The sequence below is a fragment of the Alligator sinensis genome, unplaced genomic scaffold (genome assembly GCF_000455745.1).
Source record: "Alligator sinensis unplaced genomic scaffold, ASM45574v1 scaffold1530_1, whole genome shotgun sequence".
NCBI lineage: Eukaryota > Metazoa > Chordata > Crocodylia > Alligatoridae > Alligator > Alligator sinensis.
The window spans coordinates 184075-191105 of record NW_005843280.1 but is presented as its reverse complement, the minus strand read 5'-3'; the positions used below and the strand labels follow the sequence as shown (position 1 = coordinate 191105).

Sequence of the window (7031 nt, the reverse complement as noted above, 5' to 3'; positions counted from 1 at the left end):
ATGTCTCAAAATGGCTGCCCTCATCAGGCTCCTGGAGGCTGCCCGCTCCAGGCCCTTAAAGTGGCAGCACACCCTGTGCTCTGCCACAGTGAGGCTAATAATAAATCATCAACATACTGAATAAGGGTGGATCCCCCTTTGAATGTGATAGGGTCCAAATCTTTCTTCAGGATCTGAGAAAACAAGGTGGGGGACTCCGTATATCCCTGAGGGAGTCTTGTCTAGGTATATTGGAGTCCCTGATAGGTGAATGTAAACAGGTACTGACTATCCTCATGAATGGGGATGGAGAAGAAAGCAGACCACAGGTCCGCTACTGTAAAACAGGTGGCATCTGGAGGGATACAGGAAAAAATAGTGGCGGGGTTAGGGACCACGGGAAAACAGCAGTAGGTAGAACAGCAGCATTTACAGCTCAAAGGTCTTGCACAAAATTATAAGTATCTTTACTAGGTTTCTTAATGGGCAGGATAGGTGTGTTGCAAGGGGAGCGTGCTGGGACAGTGATCCGTTGCTCAAGGAGTGATGAAATGACAGGCTTGATCCCTTTCTCAGCTTCTTTTGAGATGGGGTACTGCGGGACACAAGGAAGTGGCTTGGCAGGGTTCAAGGTGATGCACACTGGTTCAGCACTCAACATATGTCCCACTTCATTTGCATGGGTTGACCACAGTTGTGGAGGTACTCATGCTAACAGTTCCTCTTGCAAGTAGGAAGTGTCAGGATCAGAGTACTCCTGGGTTAGCAAAGCCACGAGCTCAGTTTCCCTATGTTCCGGTACCTCAAGGTAAACACCATCTGGGCTACAATAAATTACGCATCCCAGTTTACACAACAAATCCTTTTCAATAAGGTTGACAGGTGCACAAGGGCTAAGAAGGAAGGCATGATCCTCAGACAAAGGGCCAATAGAAATGGAGACAGGTTCAGAAACAGGATGTGGGGTAGGTTGTCTGCCTATGCTGACAGCATTTACAGTTTCAGGAGAATGAGGCAAGAAAGGGAATTCAGTGGCTTTTAGTGTGGAGCGAGAAGCTCCAGTATCAACAAGACAGGAGACAGGTTTACCAGAAATAAGACACTTAACAAACTGGACCAGATTGGTCGGTAGCAAGCAAAGGAGCGATGATGTCACTGTCCCTCAGGCTGTCCTATTCAACACTGGGAAAATTGATAAGAGGAGGTGGGGGCAGGGACTGGGGTCTGGGTCTTTGGTCGGGGCGGTTGGGGCATTCCAACTTCCAATGTCCTTCTTCTTTGCAATAATGACATTGGTTCCCATAGGCTTGGTTTTGTGGGCTCAGGGATCTACCTCTTCCCCTGAATCCACCCAGTCCTCCCCTTCCCTGTCCACATCTCCTTCCCCTACCTGGGCCCTGCAACTGAGAAATCTGTAAAGCCATTAACTTGGTCTCAGCATTATCTTTAGACCGTTCCATTTTGTTATGAAAATGGTTGGCTACGGCAAGGACTTCAGTCAAGTCTTTAGTTTCCCAGCTAATAATTACTGTTTGAATTTTCTCAGCAATTTTAGGGTTAAGTCCCTGGACGAATGCTGCTACTATTGCTTGTTTAGCATTTCCAACAGGGTCATCCATTCCTGAATACTGTTCAAATGCCTGTTTGAGGCGTTCCAAGTAGTCACTGGGGTGTTCATTTTTGTTTTGTTTACAGGTATTTATTTTGGTCCAGTCTGCCTTCTTTGGGCAAATTGTGAGAACTGTCCGAACCAAAGCATTTCTCTTGTCAATCAAATCTTGGCCAGTCCCTGGGTTTTGATCTGGCTAAGTACAGGAAGCGTACAGATGCAGCATAGTTTCTTTGGGCAAAATGGATCACATGAGCTGATTAATGTCAGCCCATGTTGGATTATAACAATTTATAACAGTCTGCAATTCTTCCTGAAATTTTTCTGGGTCTTCCCTGATTTTGGGGAATTTTTGAGTTAAATTGTAGAGATCACTTGGAGTCCAGGGTGTAAGCACGATTACTATATTTTGTCTATCAGTGCCAATGCCTGGCATTTGTCTTAGGGGGAGAATTTGTACATCCCAGGATATAAGATTAATGGGAGATCTTTCCATACCCATTCCCATTCTTCTAAGTATACCTGTGGTGGGTTGTGACCCAGGGGTAAATTGCCACACTGGTGATGATGAGTGGCACGTATGGTGGATGAGTCTGGACTATTAAGCTCCATGGATGAGTTTACCAAAGGAGCTTCAGCTAATGGGTCCCCAGTCTGGGCTGCAGCCTATTGCCGAACCGGTTGTTGTTGATGTGGGAGTCCCAAGAGAGCAGGGTTCAAACAGAAGTCGAGGATGTCCTCTGCTGGCTCCGGCGGTGGGGGTGCCTCGGGCAATGCTGGATATATCGGAGCGGTGGCCGGTGTGTAATTTGGGGGAGCAGCCAATTTCTCCCGGACAGCTTTTAACTGCTGTTTTAATTTCTCTTGTGAGTCTTTGAGACTTCTAGTTTGAGATTCTGTCCACCTTTTGGACATTTTATCATACTAATAAAAGAATGTGTTCCACTGGTTTTGTGGTGTTTTGGATCCACAGGACTCTAGAGCCCCTTTTAAGTGCACTATTTTATCCTGATTGCATGTTCCTTCCTGTGGAAATTGTTTTATGGGATCATCCCTAGTGTACCAGTTCCACTTATCCAGGTACTTGCAAGCTTTGGGAGAATAATGTATGTACATATAGTACACTGGAGGTCCCTTAGAGGGAACTGGAACTTGTTTTGACTGACCTGCCTCCATTTTCACACACACGGGTAAGACAAGGGAAAGATTTCAAGGTACGTCTGTGCTAGTCTGTCAGGCCCCATGGCTTGTCCGCCAAGACTTACGACAATCAGATTCAGCTTCCGCTCATTCCAGAGGCAGATTGGGTGGGGTAAACACAAAAGGAATCCTTTCACTTCTGTTTTTGACAGAAGCTACTGGGACAAAGGGTTGGGGAAGACAAAACCAGTCTTATAAATCTGTAAAATTGCACCACCCTAGTCTTTAACCGCTAGAGTCGGACTCTGTCACGGCGGGCAGCCTGGATGGCTGACGGGTGCCCCTGGGATGAGTCTTCAGAGACTCTCAATCCCTTTCAGATTCAATTCATTCACACATGGGGCACATTCAGTCGGCCAGACCCCCTTCCACATTGCCTTACAAAACCAGTCTTATAAATCTGTAAAATTGCACCACCCTAGTCTTTAACCGCTAGAGTCGGACTCTGTCACGGCGGGCAGCCTGGATGGCTGACGGGTGCCCCTGGGATGAGTCTTCAGAGACTCTCAATCCCTTTCAGATTCAATTCATTCACACATGGGGCACATTCAGTCGGCCAGACCCCCTTCCACATTGCCTTGGTTAACTAACTGCAAGCCCAATGTGCTGTTGGATGAAGGTGATTTCAGACAGATTCTCCCTGAACAGAATGTACGTTACCAGACAGAATTATCAGACAGAAAATTTTAGCTGGCAATAAGGTTCTAAACTGACCTGTTTTGACAAGGTTCGGGTCCAGTTACCGCGGCTAAGTTGGGAGCCTATGGCCAGTCCTCCTCCAAAAGCCCAATAGAAATTTTGAATTAGGTCTCTTACCTCTTAAGTTTGGTGCCTGGGGGTCAGCAGGGAACGGTCCGCGGTCCTACTTCTTTAACGTGTGTTCTGGATCTGAGTCACGGCACCAAGAACTGTCATGGAAAAACACATGTAGACTTTAGGGTCAGGTCAGTAGAAGTTTTCATTCAAATACAGTACTGTAGGAGAGAACTCAGAGCAACATGGATTCACCAGCACTCCAGGGAGGTCTCTCCCTTCAAACAGAATCATGCAGTTTATATAAGCTTTTGAACAGCCATTACACAGGACAGATTGCAAAAATAAAATTCTCTGAGTAAGCAGTCAAAGACAACTAACAAGCACTCTGTTATCTCAGGAAGAACAGGCACATGCTTTCCTGCTATCTCAAGGCCGCGGTGAGTGAAGCAGTTGCAGGGGAATTACAAAGAACAAATATTTCCCTTTGTCTCCTCTAACACGCAGAGCCAGCAATTCCCCACTCAGCTGTCACGGTCATCTTACGACTCATAGTTTAGCTTGACCGAAGTTTAAGGCATTCATTTTGTTTGATTCCACACCATTGATAAATGTAAGTTCTGCCAGGCCTCTGTGAAGTACGTAGGACACATTGTATCACAGGAAGGGGTCAGCACTGATCCGGAGAAAGTAAGTGGTGGCCTTACTTTGGCCTTACACTTGGCCTTGACCCAAGAACTTTAGGGAATTGAAAAGGTTCCTGGGATTTGCAGGTTTCTACCGGCGATTCGTTAAAGACTATGCTACAATAACTGGACCTTTAAATGCCCTAACTCGTGGACACCAGGGGGGAAGGTCGCCCCGCAAGAAGGGGCAAAACAATGGCTTAAATGGGCTTCCTGTGACATGGAGCCCCACAGAGGCTTTTGGTCCCCAGTGGGACTCACAGTATGAAGATGCCTTCCAGGAGGTGATCCGGCAGTTGATTCAGGCTCCTGTGCTGGCATATGCTGACCCTAAACACCCTTTTATTTTGCACATGGATGCTAGCTTGTCGGGACTGGGGGCTGTACTGTACCAGGAACATGATGGACACTGGCGACCAGTGGCTTTTGCCAGCAGGGGATTGTCACCCAACGAGACACGCTACCGGTACATAAGCTTGAATTCCTGGCCCTCAAGTGGGCCGTCACTGAGAAATTCCGGGACTATCTGTATGGGACTACCTTCCAGGTGTGGACAGACAATAATCCCCTTACCTATGTGCTCACCAGCGCTAAGTTGGATGCGACTGGCCAACATTGGATTGCGGCATTAGCCAACTACACCTTTAGCCTGCACTATCGAGAGGAGGGACGAAAGAACGTGGATGCTGATGCCCTGTCTCGACAAGTCCCCAGGAACCCTAGGAGTGGTTGAAGCCCCGAGACAGCGAAGACCATTTGCAACCTGCAGCTACAAGACCCTGTGGGGACAAGGGAAAGTACCGTTTGCATGGCTGAGGTGTTGGGGTTGCCCCCTGAGGGGATCCCACAGGCCTGGGTTCAGTACACCACGCTGACTCCCTCTTCGTTGCCCCAGGTCACGGCCACGCAATGGTGGACAGTGCAAGAACAGGACCCAGATGTGTGAAAGGTGCTGCATGCCTGGAGATCAGGGAATACCCACCCCACAACCCTTAATAATGCTACCCCAGCAGCCCACCTCCTGTTGAGGGAGTGGGAAAGGCTTCGCTTGTTTGATAGAGTGCTACATCGGGAGGTGCAGGACCCAGAAGGACGTAAATATTGGCAGCTGGTCCTCCCTCAGAAGTATAAGGCCCTTGCATTACGGGCCTTGCATGATGACTTTAGGTACATGGGAGTGGAGCGCACACTGGCGCTAGCCCATGAGCGGTTCTTTTGGCCCAAAATGGCTGAAGACGTAAGGACTAAATGCTCAAACTGTGATTGGTGTTTGTGGAGGAAGATCCTGCCCACTCAAACTGCCTATCTACACACCATCCAGAGCTCAAAACCCACGGAGGTGGTGTGCATGGATTTCCTAGCCATAGAAGGGGAGGGGCACCGAAAGGGGAATGCGCTGGTTGTGACAGACCACTTCACCTGATATGCCCAGGCCTTCCCTACGTGAGATCAAACAGCAAGAACAGTTGCCAGAGTACTGTGGGAAAAATACTTCTCCGTGTTTGGGCTGCCGGCAAGAATCCACTCCAATCAAGGGTGAGATTTTGAGAGCCGGTGGTTGCGTGAGGTACTGACAGTGGCTGGCATACAGAAATCAAGGACTACACCCTACCACCCCCAAGGGGATCCCCAACCTTAGCACTTCAATAGCACTCTCTTGAACATGCTGGGTACCCTCCAGCAGGAACAGAAGGCCGCATGGAGCCAGCGTATCGCATACCTGGTGCATGCCTACAACTCCACTAGGAATGATGCAACGGGGGTCAGTCCATATTTACTCATGTTCGGGAGGGAGCCCCGGTTACCCATAGATTTGTGCTTTGGAGTAGAATGAGTCTACCAACAACATTTGACTCATGGTCAATATGTACAACAGCTTTGGGACCGTCTCTGTTGTGCATACCGACTGGCAGCCAAAACTGCTGGAAGAAACCAGCAACGCCATAAGCAGCTTTATGATGCTCAAGTTCATGAGCAAGGGTTACAAGAAGGGGGCCGGGTGTTGCTGCGAAACTTGGGGCTAACTGGGAGACACAAAATCACTGATCGGTGGTGGGCTGAACCCTATACAGTGGTGCGACAACTAAGAGACCTCCCAGTATACGAGATCTCTCCTGAGTCTGGACCGGGTCGAAGTCGCGTGGTCCACCGGAACCTCCTGCTGCCTATTGGCGAATTGGTGGGCCCCTCCACCCGAGAGCGAGCCGCGAGAAGAGAGGCCTAGGTCTCCCTGGAGGAGGAGGCCTCACGCCACCCAGCCAGCAATCGTACCTGCAGCTCCCCCGGAGGACTGCAGGGTCTTCCTCCGCAAACACCGATCACAGTTTGAGCATTTAGTCCTTACGTCTGACTGGTGGTACCCTACCGACTTTCACCCAAGCTTAGGACCTGCCACTCCTCGGGGCGAAGGGGAGATGGGGACTGCTGCTCGTGCGGCCCCACCTGGTGACACCGAAGGAGAAAACATCCCCACGCCTTTACCTACCAGTGGGGCAGACTCCTCGAGTGAGAGGGAACCCGAGTTGCCAGGGCCCTCGCAGAGTCCTGCCCCAGACCGCACCCAAGGGCCAAGGCGGGAGCTTCGGCCAGTCTGCTGCTTCACCTACAATGCCCCGGGGGTGCCAGGGGAGGTCCCCATCACTGCCCCATGGGTCCAGTAGTCCCCCAGGCTGAGGCCTGCACTTCACCAGGGATGGTGAAGGGTTCCGCAGGGGAGGATGTGACAGGCTGGCTGGCAGTGCCCTAGCCCAGGGGTTTTGAAAGGGCAAAAGATGATTGGAGGACTTGGGATTCCCTTTCCTCAC

General features: G+C 49.9%; 1 long non-coding RNA gene across 1 annotated transcript in view; it reads right to left on the bottom strand.

Moving 5' to 3' along the window:
• LOC102374203 overlaps positions 1-7031 on the bottom strand; it is a 40230-nt gene that overhangs the window by 3707 nt on the left and 29492 nt on the right. Inside the window, exon 2 of the long non-coding RNA XR_001359155.2 lies at positions 3605-3696. This is a non-coding gene — a long non-coding RNA (uncharacterized LOC102374203). The remainder of the gene's footprint in view (positions 1-3604; positions 3697-7031) is intronic.